The 13,793-nt window shown below is 42.1% G+C and overlaps 1 protein-coding gene across 7 annotated transcripts in view; it reads right to left on the reverse strand.

Moving 5' to 3' along the window:
* LOC110496837 (phosphatase and actin regulator 4B) overlaps positions 1-11,222 on the reverse strand; it is a 53,759-nt gene extending 42,537 nt beyond the window's left edge. For 3 of the 7 annotated variants that reach the window (XM_090208819.1, XM_090208821.1, XM_090208814.1), the window contains exon 1: positions 10,707-11,008. The gene's annotated coding sequence lies outside the window, so the exon portion shown is untranslated. Of the gene's footprint in view, positions 1-6,792; positions 6,950-10,706 lie in introns of those variants that run through there. The other 4 variants (XM_090208820.1, XM_090208813.1, XM_090208815.1 and 1 more) reach the window with 3 other exon arrangements.
* Positions 11,223-13,793: the final 2,571 nt, after the last annotated feature.

Consider the following 13,793-nt stretch of genomic DNA (forward strand, 5'->3'; position numbering starts at 1 on the left):
CCACTGTGTCTTTGTGAGAAGCAGAGTAGGTGAACGCATGATCTCCGCATGCGTGGTTACCACCGTGAAGCATGGAGGAGGTGGTGTGATTTGTGGGGGGTGCTTTTCTGGGGACACTGTCAGTGACTTATTTAGAATTCAAGGCACACTTAACCACCATGGCTACCACAACATTCTGTAGCAATACAGCATCCCATCTGGTTTGGGCTTAGTAGGATTATTATTTATTTTCAACAGGACAATGACCCAACACAACTCCAGGCTGTGTAAGGGCTATTTTACCAAGAAGGAGAGGGATGGAGTGCTGAATCACCTGACCTCAACCCAATTGAGAAGGTTTGGGAAGAGTTGGACCACTGAGTGAAGGAAAAGCAGTCAACATGTGCTCAGCATATGTGGGAACTCCATCAAAACTGTTGGAAAAGCATTCCCGGTGAAGCTGGTTGAGAGAATGCCAAGTGTGAAAAGCTGTCGTCAAGGCACAGAGTGGCCACTTTGAAGAATCTCAAATATAAAACATATTTGATTTGTTTAACACTTTTGGTTACTACATGATTCCATGTGTTATTTCAAAGTTTGTCTTCACTATTATTCTACAATGTAGAAAAGAGTAAAAATAAATAGAAACCCTTGAATGAGTAGCTTAGAAATCAATCTCTCAACTTCCCTAGCCGTCCCTAGTTATTAACATGGCCCTTGATCCTCAGTTAGCAGGCAGTGCAACCAACCTGTGGTGCTCACTGTGTTATGGACTCTGGTCACACACACAAGACAGGAGGAAATCGATGTTGAGCTTTCCACTCGACACAGAAACACACCTCAGATTAAAATGTAGGACTCTGGGCATACGGGATAGTAGCAAATCAATGTAGTGTTCCACAAGCTTGTCCAGACTCAGATTGGCTCAGTGTAAATGATCAGAGAGCAGATGGAAGTGGAAGAGGATAACTTCTAAAAAGACTAGCTTGAGCCAGCAGCTGTGACATAATTGTGCATTAGTCAGCCTAGCCATGAGTCAGACAGGTGACGCTCGGCCAAGTCAAAACTAATTTCATTACACTGGCAAAATGTAAACACCTGTCGCTATCAAGCAATTACTTTCTGTCTGAGCCAGATCTGAAGTTTGTGGCCATATGAAAGAGACCCAGGTGATGGAGGAACGAACCAGTGTCATGTGAAATGTCTGTCTGGGTTTTAAACTAAAATGTTGCTAACCCAGCCAAAAGCAGTCAGCTGACTTGTTGATGTGCTCCAGGCTTTTAGAGAACAGATCCAAGCAGGGTTGCATCACAGGTCCTCAATGTATGTTAGCCAATTACAACCAGCTGATGTACAACCATAATCAATTACACCCACAGTACCAGCTGCACAGCTTCTGGTTATTAACAGCATGTGTGGAGGCAGTATCAGGTAGGGTTTCTTTTAGAGTTGACCCCATTTTCTTCCTTTTTCTTGATCTCATTGTTATTATTACAATTATTATGACCATCAACATTATAACAATAAATAATGTCATTATCATTAGCAGGCTTAGTATGGCAGCCTTGTATAACCACCATCGAGCTGCAGGCCTAAGAGCGCATCCTGTTGAGCTGTCTTAATACCGTAACTTACCGAGGCCTATATGTCAATATATAGGTTACTGTACCAATCATTCATTTGTTCAAGTTCACAGCATAGGAGTCATTCATGATTCGAAATGCAATTTTAGTTTTAAAATTAAATAAAAGGGAGCCTTGAGTAATTACCCTAAAGAATTCATCTGTTCTATGTCGGCAATTGCATTCACGTATGCATGCGGCTGTTTTTAGTCTTTGCTATAATAAAGGCTTTACAAAAAAAGTACGCTTATAATATATTTATTGTTTACACTGTTCCAAATGGTCAGAAGAAAATGTATTGTAACAGCACCTGTTTGGCACACAATATGAACGCAGAGCTTCTTACGTTCCTTTATGATGATCTCCTGCAGTTCAGTCAAACTTCATCCACTCATCTGTCTTTCCCTCCTGAGCAACCAGTAAACATTCCCCTTTTAGAGGTTATTTTTCCTGTCATCCGCATCCATTTTGCTGACATGCATTAGTGTTCGGAGTTTCTTATAAACAACTTATTGATGCGATTATGACAGGCATAGGTAAGCCCCATTGGTCACGTGCATGTGATGTATACATGTGTCAGGTGAAGAGAGCAGGGGTTGAATAGGGAATGTTTTTTTGTTGTTGCTCTAACCAGGTTTCCATCAAACATTTTATGTGAGTGAAGTAAGAAATGTCATCACCGGCCTGATGGAAAAAAAATATAATTTCGCTCAATTTTCCAAATGTCGACAAAACTAAATACAAGGTGGGTTCTTTTTGTGTCGTGCCAATACCAGTGTGGTTTCTCTTTGCTTAATTGACCGGTTCTTGCCATAATATGGAGTTGGTCTTTTAGCAAATAGGGTTGTTCTGTATACCAACCGTACCTCGTTACAACACAACTGATTGGCTCAAACGCATTAAGGAAAGAAAGAAATTCCACAAATTAACAAGGCACACCTGTTAATTTAAATGCATTCCAGGTGACTAACTCATGAAGCTGGTTGAGAGAATGCCAAGAGTGTGGAAAGCTGTCATCAAGGCAAAGAGTGGCTACTTTGAGGAATGTCAAATATATTTTGATTTGCTAAACACTTTTTTGGTTTCTACATGACTTCATGTGTGTTATTTCATAGTTTTGATGTCTTCACTAGTATTCTACAATGTAGAAAATAGTAAAAATAAAGAAAAACCCTTGAATGAGTAGGTGTGTCCAAACTTTTGACTGGTACTGTACACGGGTAAAAAAGTTCCACCAATCGACTGGTCAAAAGAACAGATGACTCAGTCAACAAATATACATGTTTTACTTCGGGAAAGACCTAGTTTCTTTACTACTAAGCTATAACCTACTACATGACACAAACAATATTTTATCAAAACACCCGTTAGTTATTTTATATTCTGGACAATGGGACAAGACAAGCGCAGCCAGTGACTTATTGTATTAAATGGAAGCCTACTGTCTGTATATGTGGCCTGCAGGAGCAATCACCTCTTCAAGAGATCAGGTACTTTTCCTGTAATCACAACTAAGGACAGCTTTAGTGGGTATCCAGGGAGGCTCAGAGCTGCTCTTTGAACTGAGAGACAGTCAGTGGGAGTGTTTGTTTGTTGAGGCAGACGCACCCAGACCCAGGGCTGGATCAGGATCTGACAAAGTTGATCCCCACAAAGGGCCGATCGCCACTGAGTTGAACGGTCACCACAGCAACAAAGAATGCTGTGGTCGCCTAGCTTGTGATTTGATTGGCCGTGTGGAGTAGGTGTGGCCCTGGCCTATCGTTGCAGAAAATGGGCGGGCGGTTTGTGGTAGGTACAGTATCGGCCCTTTGCTGCACTTTGGAATGTAGTAGTCCCTGACCGAAGTCCACTGACCAAAACAAACATTCCCTCCCTGCTGCTCATGTGACCAACCTGAGCAGAAAAAAGGTCTGCGTTCATCTTGGTGCAATGTTGTGAAACGTCCAGGTAGAAATATGTCACGTAGAACAAACATACCTCACTGAAATGTAGAATAAGGCTCTATTTATGCCATTTCTATTTGCAACTTTCATCAACATTCACCTTGTGAAAATGGCCCAAAGCTCAAACAGGAAGTCAAGTCTTTGACCTACATATCAATCAGAAGGTAACACCCCTGGCAAGGTGCCCAGTGAGCATGACTGGGGCCGACAGCTAGGTAACTTACTCACTTCAGAAGGCCATAGGCCTTGTAACTTCCCCAGTCACTAGTAGTGTCTGGGATTCCTGACCCAGCCAACCAATGCAGCCTATTATATAAATTGACGAGGAAGTTTTAAAAGAGACAGCTGTGACAGGCATGAAGACAAAATTGACAACCATTAGAAAATAACATAGAAATGCATGCACGCAGCCTGTCCATAGCCTAATGATCAGCCTGTCCATAGCCTAATGATCAGCTGTTGATCCATTTTAGGAAAACAATGGGTGGTTATGTTGACATTACATTTCCATTTGAGTGGCTTATCTAATGTGCAACACACTTTTTTTCAGAAAGCCTATAAGATAATGAATTGACAAGGAAAGTATGAAGGGGAGAGAGACGGCTATGCAACAGTATGACATTGATAATCATTCAAATAGAAACAAATACACACAACCTGCCCATAGCCTATTTATCAGCGTTAGTCTATAAATTACAGTTTCGTATCAAATGAAACCATGCCAGGTTGGAGAGGATTGGCGCCTTGTCCATTTGACAACATTAGTGGCCTCATAGCCATAACTACCTTGTGGACTGCTGCTGAATAGTTAATGAACAGTCAGACACATCCAACCGGTTTGAAAATACTAATTTATTCACTAGCAAGCAATGGAAATGTGCATTGCATTAAAAGTTTACACATCCTATATGCTAGCGCTTCTACACCCACGCACAACTAGCAAAATAGCTGAACGAGCATCAGACAGATGGAAAGAAGAGATTAAGTTTCCATAACTGCTTATAAATCATTAGTAAACAATCCCGCTATTAGGTGAAGTTTAACTACAAGAAAATAAAGTTTATACAAAAAACGCCTATTTGATTTAAATGGTGGTCTCCATCCATAACCGTCAGTTACACTCATTCAATTACAGTCACAGCACTAATCATGAAGAGTGACAACACCAAAAACACACTGCTTGAACTACTGAACCTGAACACTAATTTAGCCGAAATAAATCATTCATAGAACAGTCGGGCTAAGTTGTCCTGTTGCAGTTGCAGCAATCTCACGCCTGGTCAGCTGTGCTCTGTCTAACCGGTTTGGAGACTAGTCCAGTGTTACTGTAGTGTACACAGACGCACACACACGTGATGTCATTCCTCTCAGCAGTAGCAGTGTCCGTCTGTATGCCACTCTGTACACCACTTAAATTACCCCAACTAATCCCCACTGCCAACCGGATCATCAGGCACTTGGTGGAACTAGACAGAGCCTGCAAAGTGTCTGCCTGGCCCTGGTTACTCTGCTTTTCCTATATTTAATGGGATAATCAGTAGGCTATTTATTTGTAGACCTACACTGAGTGAACAAAACATTAAGAACACCTGCTCTTTCCATGACATGGACTGACCAGGTGAAAGCTGTGATCCCTTATTGATGTCACTTGTTAAATCCACTTCAAATCAGTGTAGATGAAGGGGAGGAGACGGGTTAAAGAAGGATTTTAAGCCTTGAGACAATTGAGACATGGATTGTGTGTGTGCCATTCAGAGGGTGAATGGGCAAGAAGAGATTAAAGTGCATTTGAACAGGTTATGGTAGTAGGTGCCAGGCACACTGGTTTGTTTGAAGAACTACAACACAGCTGGGTTTTTCATGCTCAACAGCTTCCAATGTGTATCAAGAATGGTCCACTACCCAAAGGACATCCAGCCAACTTAACAACTGTGGGAAGCACTGGGGTCAACATGGCCAGCATCCCTGTGGAAGACTTGACACCTTTTTGAGTCCATGCCCGACAGATTGAGGCTGTTCTGAGGGCAAGGACGAGGGATCCATAATACACCACAACAGGTCCACACTTGAACAAGCAACAGATAGTTACACACACACACCCCTTTGTCTACCGCCATTTTACATTGCGTCAAAGGGTAAGCGAGCAGAGCAGGTGACGACCTGTCTCTCTGTGCTTACTGGTATGTTTAGGTTGTTTGCATACACGAGTGACTGTTTTAGAGTCCTCTCTTGCCTCAGGAAAGCAGAAAATTACACAGAAAGGAATAAAGTAACATAGGAAGCCAGATTTCCAGGTTTGGTAAGGTGATCAGAGTATTGTATGTACTTTCACTGTGTGGGTGCTCCCTTGACTGTGCCAATTACATACATACCTAGCTTGCATGGGTGGCAGGTAGTCTAGCGGTTAGAGCACTGGGCCAGTTAATGAAAAGTTGTTGGTTTGAGTCCCTGAGCAGACAAGGTGATCTGTTGTTGTGCCCTTGAGCAAGGCAATTAAACATAATTGCTTCAGGGTCGCCGTTGATAATGCCAGACCCTGGCCATGACCCAACTGTCCGAGGGCGTCTCAGGAGTAGTTGGGATATGCAAAAAACACATTTCCAACTCACACATACGTATAATACACACTTGTGGGAGATGGGACAAATATAAGCACCTACCAAATTATTCATGTATTACTTATTAGGCTATAGATTAGTAATGCATGAACTGTAGGAGGGCAATAACTGCATAAGGCTAAAAATGCCTACATAAAATGCCTTCTGGTGCTAAATCAGCTGCTCTCCACTTTAATTGTGTGATAGCTTTCAGAAATATTGTAGAGAGTGACAACCAGTGCAGCCTGTTCTGTACTCCCTGACATCTTATTAACGGCTTGTTCCTATAGCAGAGTAAAGCATATTGCTGGGTGGGCACAATCACCCATTGTGTCAAGTTAATTCTGCAGCACTGGCCATGTCCACACACAGAGTTGGGGGGGGATTGCATTATAGGTCTGAAACAATAATAAAACACATATCATTAACTTTCCATTTCAAACAATTATTAACTAAATTAAGGCCTATTATAAGGTAGCCTAGATGTGATGACAGGCACTGAATTGGAAAGCGAAGAACTCGGTAATTTTCTGTCCCGAAAAATTGCATTCCAATCTCTTCCCTAAAACCATGGACTTGAACCCAGACTAGACTTCCATCACCTTTTGCAGGGCAGTGTTAAAGCAGCCTATAGAAACAGAGCCTTACCTTTAAAACGACCCACAATATGATAAAACTGTAGTAAAGCAATCCCTTTCTTTCATCTTCTCTCTAGAAGAACCTGACAAGTCAGACAAAGCTTGAGGTATCCTATGCTACAGAGCTTTTTCCCACCTCCAGTCAGCACTGAAGGCAGTGGACACTTGTTGGAACACGCAGAAAATGAATGCAATGGAATGCCTGAGAAGTATTTGCTCCTCTACTCTAAATTTTTGGAAACTAAACGCCCAGTGACATGATTTACATTGTTACACACTTATTGTTTCAAATCACAAGCATAATGAAACCAGAGAGATGAAACTGAACTAGGCATAGGCTTATTAAACTTGAGAGAGACTAACAATAATGCTGCTGAATGAGACATTGCTCAAGTTGCAAGTACTTATAAAACAGTGCAACTAAATTGTAGTTCATCCAGATGGGGCTTATGAAAAAGAGCCTATATCCAAGGGCTACTGTATGCTTTGTCCCACAACGAGCCATTGTTTACATATGTCTTGTAGCGGAAGGTTCCGTAGCCTGGCATCCATGATCAACCTAGCCTATTCTGTTTCACCAAAATAACGTTTCCCGTCAACTTGACTGGACTCTATGTAAACCATATATCCTGAGGCTGCATTTATTGGTGTATTGTAGCTGGGGATTTTAACGAAGCTAATCTGAGAACAAGCCAGAATATCGAATGCGCGACACGAGCTGGTAACATTCTGGACCATAGCTACTCTAACTTCCGCGATGCATTCAAAGCCCTCCCCCACCCTCCTTTCAGCAAATCTGACCATGACTCCATTTAGTTGCTCCCAGCCCGTAGACAGGAACTAAAACAGGAAACGTCTGTGGTCTAGCCAACGGTGGTCTGACCAATCGGATTCCCCGCGTCAAGATTGCTTTGATCACGTGGACTGGGATATGTTCCGAGTAGCCACAGACAACAACATTGACATATACGCTGACCAGGTGAGCGAGTTTATTAGCAAGTGCATCGGTGATGTTGTACCCACTGTGATCATTAAAAACCGTCTCTAACCAGAAACCGCGGCGAGATGGCAGCATTTGCACAAAACTGAAAGCATGAACCACCACGTTTAATCATGGCAAGGCGACTGGAAACATGACCGAATACAAACAGTGTAGCCATTCCCTCCGCAATCAAACAAGCTAAGCGTCAGTATAGAGAAAAAGTAGAGTTGCATTTCAACAGCTCAAACACAAGACGTATGTGGCAGGATCTACAGTCAATCACAGATTACAAAAAGAAAACCAGCCCCGTCGCGGACATCTACGTCTTGCTCCAAGACAAATTAAACAACTTCCTTGCTCGCTTAGAGGACAACACAGTGCTACTGACATGACCCGCTACCAAAGCCTGTGGGCTCTCCACCATGGCCAACGTGAGTAAAACATTTAAACGTGTTAACCCTCGCAAGGCTGCTGGCCCAGAGGGCATCCCTAGCCACATCCTCAGAGCATGCGCAGACCAGACATATTCAATCAATCCCTATCCCAGTCTGCTGGGCCCACATAATTCAAGATAGCCACCATTGTTCCTGTTCCCAAGAAAGCTAAGGTAACTGAACTAAATGACTATGGCCCCGTAGCACTCACTTCTGTCATCATGAAGTGCTTTGAGAGACAAGTCAAGGATCATATCACCTCCACCCTACCTGATACCCAAGACCCATTCCAATTTGCTTACATCCCCCACAAAAAGTCCAGATGACACAATCACCATCACACTGCCTTATCCCATCTGGTCAAGAGGTATACCGACATAAGAATGCTGTTCATTGACTACAGCTCAGCATTTAATAGCATAGTACCCTCCAAACTCGTAATTAATCTCGAGACCACGGGTCTCGACCCCACCCTGTGCAACTGGGTCCTGGACTTTCTGACGGGCCTCCCCCAGGTGGTGAGGGTAGGAAAAGACATCTCCACCCCACTGATCCTCAACACTGGGAGCCCACAAGGGTGTGTTCTCAACCCTCTCCTGTACTCCCGGTTCACCCACGACTGCGTGGCCATGCACGCCTACAACTCAATCATCAAGTTTGCAGACAACACTACAGTGGTAGGCTTGATTACCAACAACGATGAGATGGCCTGCAGGGAGAAGGTGAGGGCCTTCGGGAGTGTGGAGTCAGGAAAATAACCTTTCACTCAACGTCAACAAAACGAGATTTCAGGAAACAGCAGAGGGAGCACCCCACTATCCACATCGACGGGACAGCAGTGGAGAAGGTGGAAAGTTTAAAGTTCCTGGATGTACACATCACAGACAAACTGAAATGGTCCACACACACAGACAGCGTGGTGAAGAAGGCGCAACAGCGCCTCTTCAACCTCAGGAGGCTGAAGAAATTTGGCTTGTCACCTAAAACACTCAAACTTTTGCAGATGCACAGTCGAGAGCATCCTGTCGGGCTGTATCACCACCTGGTACAGCAACTGCTCCGCCCACAACCGCAAGGCTCTCCAGAGGGTAGTGCGGTCTGCACAACGCATCACCGGGGGCGAACTACCTGCCCTCCAGGACACCTACAGCACCCGATGTCACAGGAAAGCCAAAAATATCATAAAGGACAACAACCACCCGAGCCACTGCCCGTTCACCCCGCTATCATCCAGAAGACGATGTCAGTACATGTGCATCAAAGCTGGGACCGAGAGACTGAAAAACAGCTTATATCTCAAGGCCATCAGACTGTTAAACAGCCACCACTAACACAGTGGCTGCTGTCAACATAGACTCAAATCTCTGGCCACTTTAATACATTTAATAAATGTATTTAACAAATGTATCACTATGCACTTTAAATAGCACCACTTTAATAATGTCTACATATTCTATATTACTCATATGTATATACTGTATTCTATACCATCTACTGCATCTTGCCTGCATCAGCCATCGCCATCCATATATTTACATATTCGTATTCATCCCATTACACTTGACCATGTGTATGTGACCAATACAATTTAATTTGATAAGTGGGACAAGGATGCTAAGCTACGGAGTCGCCGCAACGAGCAATCTGTAAACAATGGCTTGTTACTGGACGAAGCAAGGTTACTGTATGGGTCTATCTACAGGTTTTTTTTGTTGACACAATGTCCTGAAAACAATCCAACTGATGGCTGTACTAGACAAAATAGATCTAGCCTATTTAAAAACGCCTTGTTGGTACTTTTGCGTGTGTCTGCTGAACTGCTTTTAGGCCTATTCGATGGCATACAGATGGAAAGTAGTCTGAAATTGTGGTTAAACTCAAAGTCTACTTCAATTACCTTGAATTCTGTCCACAATATTGGCATTGCAGGGGGCCAAACGAGCAGGGCACTGACTGTCTATCACCAAACAGAAATAACTAATGTGCCAACTAAATAAACGTACCATCAATTTAACCAACATTTTGCAGACTAAATACTATGTCATGTAACGTTATAGTGGCACAAAAGAATAGCCAAACGTCTTAAGGAATATGGGGGTGTGCACTGCACCTGACCTGCCTGGATAGCTATCTAGTTGCACTAGCTTATCAGCTAGCTAGCTGGTTAACTAAAATAGAAACATTTAGTGAGACGGAATAGATTTACTCGTAACTATAAAGTTAGACAAAACTAGATAGCTTATTGATACCAAACAAGTGATGTGATAGACTAGCTACAGCACAGTACTAGAGTTTACAAGCACAATTGCTAACGTTAGCTTGCTCTAGGTAGCAAAAGGTGGCTAGCTTTCAGAGTTCTGGCTAATTCATCACTAGTGTAGTCATATATTCGCTAACCAGTTAACAACTTTCATGAACTAACAATGAACACAATACATGTACATTCTCACCGAGACAGTTGTGTATCTTGAGAAATAAGATATAATAACTAACATTAGCTGCACTTACCTTTGAAAGCTGCTTCCTGTTTCTCTCGACTTTAAATCCCTTGTTAGCTGGCTACGTCGTTCAATCAACACAACTGAAGCCAGACGGAACTAGCTAAACTAACCAGCTAATTTAGCTACAAAAAGTACCAAAACCTAGGCAACAACTATTATCAGGTTAGTATATTCTATACATTTTCATTTGTACATAGCTACACTGCTTAGATAAATATTAGCTTGGATAGCTAGCCAGCTAACAATTTGAATACAGTGCTCAGAAATCGCTGTCGAAGGTGTACGGAGATTAGTTCGCACAGGCGCACTGAAGGTGCAAGATGAAGCGCTCCACCTTTGCAATTACGTGAAATAACACATATGGAATCATGTAGTTACACAAAAAAAGTGTTAAACATGATTCCAGGTGTGTTATTTCATAGTGTTGATGTATGTCTTCGCTGTTATTCTACAATATAGAAAATAGTAAAATTAAGAAAAACTCTTGAATAAGTGGGTGTGTCCAAACTTTTGACTGGTACTGAACGTGTATTTCGGAGTGGGCTGGTTAAAAGCGGAAGGCAAATTTCGGTTGAACCTTGTGTGCAATTAACCGATCATGCTATGTTAATCTTATTGTGGTATAATTGCATTGTTGAAGTTACACTAATGCTCGTTGTGCAGCTGCAGGACTATGTCAAAAAATGTGAGTATGCTGATCTCTGCTGGTCATTATGTCAAATTGCAGGGTAAAGGTAAGGCCACACCTTACTTGTGCTGCCACTTACTGGATTATTTAGAAACACCAGTACGATCTGGCAGAGGGAGGGAGGGAGGGAGGGAGGGAGGGAGGGAGGGAGGGAGGGAGGGAGGGAGGGAAAGAAAGCCCTGCTCAGGAGTAGTGTACTATATAGGGACTAGGGTGCCGTTTGGGACGTAAACATGGAGAGTATAAAGAGAGCGTAAAGACCTTTGTGCTATTTCACAAAAAGGCTTGGCTATTTATTATACAGCAACAAATGTATTTATTATACAGCAAAAAAATACTGATGTACAATCTGAAATGTCTTACTCTCCAAAAAAAGAAGTGGCGTACGTGTGCATGTGTGTGACAGACGACATTGTGCTGCTAACATATTTGCTTCCTTCTCTGCCCCAATCCCCTAGGCTCGAACTAGTGACACACAACAAAGCCTATTCCCCCTCAGGAAATTAAAAAGATTTGGCACGGGTCCTCAGACCCTTAAAAGGTTCTACAGCTGCAACATGGAGAGCATCCTAACTGGATGCATCACTGCCTTGTACAGCAACTGCTCAGCCTCTGACCACAAGGCACTACAGAGGCTAATGTGTGCGGCCCAGTACATCACTGGGACTAAGCTGCCTGCCATCCAGGACCTTTATATCAGACTCCAGCCACCCCAGTCATAGACTGTTCTCTCTGCTACCGCATGGCAAGCAGTACCGGAGCGCCAAGTCTAGGACCAAAAGGCTTCTCAAAAGCTTTTACCCCCAAGTCATAAGACTCCTGAGCAGCTAATCAAATGGCTACCCGGGCTATGCATTGTGTGTGTGTAGATTGTACAGTCAACATGATAATTACAACCAATCAGGGAACAGAACCGAAAGCTGGACAGAACAACCATTTTTGAGGAAAGGAAACAGAACCGGGAACAAAAGCGATCTATAGTGTTCCGGAACAGAACCGTTTGTTCAAATCTTGAGAACTGGTTAATAATGTTATTTTATGTTCCAAAAATTGTATATCAAATCTAGTATATCATTTTGTAATTCAGGGAAATTATGATGCTATGAATAGCCTAACTGACCAATTAAACATGTTCTAATTGTTGAGGTAAAATAATGAGCTAAATCTAAAAACGATGTTGATTTCAAACAGTTTTTTTTTTATGAATGAAAAGGAACTATACAAACCATTACTTTATAATGTTGGTCTGAACACTGGAACGGAATAAAAAAAATAAGGGGTTCTGTTCGGAACAGAATGATTGGAAAATAACCCTAATTACAAGCAATTAATCTATAAATGGAAACATACTGTACATCCAGGATAAACCGGAATATAATTACAAATCATTTGCAGACTGCAAATTGACAGCAAGAAGGCAAAACATAATCATTTCAAACCTTTCTTACATTTGTATACGAAGTGTCTCTCTATTATGGATGGGAATACTTGGGAACAGATTTCCTAAATTAAAATGAATAGAAAGCTGATTTCTTGTTTTTACATCATCAATCATGGAAATAAAACTGCTGAAAACAAAACCGTTCCCTATTTAAATACATTGGCCTGGGAGGCTATGAATATTGGTATCCATAGTGCTCCACCAATTATACATTTTTCAATTTAAAATATTTATTTTATTCCCCCCCATTTCTTTTTTACATAAACACTCTGTAGTTTAAAGCTTCAAGCCTTATTTGCTACGTTCATTTTTGGTATGGAATACCCTGATATATATATTGATTCTTGAAGAATATAACTTACAAAGGCCTCATGAGCTTAGTTTAACTGTTGTACCCCATCAGAACCCAAAATAAAAGCAAAATAAAAGCTTGTTTTACTCCAATGTTTGTATCCAATGTAAATGTAAACAAACACTGTATAGCCTCAAAACATTGTTAAAACTATAATGTTGATATCATGGATTGTCAGTCCTAGCTCTGGCTATGAATTTGAGAGTGGTTACATTACTCCAGGTCCAACCCCTTTTTACCCAATCAGAGGCGTGTGGAATTGCAGGAAAATAGCTTGAGAATGGCAAAATCTTCTCTCTGATGCCAAGAAATGGTCTTTTAAAATGTTCCTTCCCAGAGCCCGAGACTTGGTTTATTCGACCATGCACTGCTGAAGTCATAGTAAAACTCCTTGTATACAATTTTTTTCTCACTCGAGTTATGAGGCGGCCCCTGATGAATTTTCTGTCACAAAAGGGGTCAAACAGTTTGAGAACCCCTGAGCCGTGAGGGGTTGTTTAATTTGTTTTTTAAAGCTGATTTTGCTCTTTGCCTGGGTCATTTGAGATGGAAGTGCCCTCCTTGTATCTATGGATCTATACCAGTGGTCTCCAATCTTATCTAGCATCAGAGC

Source organism: Oncorhynchus mykiss, chromosome 18, assembly GCF_057628025.1.
Source record: "Oncorhynchus mykiss isolate SJ-2025 chromosome 18, ASM5762802v1, whole genome shotgun sequence".
Lineage (NCBI taxonomy): Eukaryota > Metazoa > Chordata > Actinopteri > Salmoniformes > Salmonidae > Oncorhynchus > Oncorhynchus mykiss.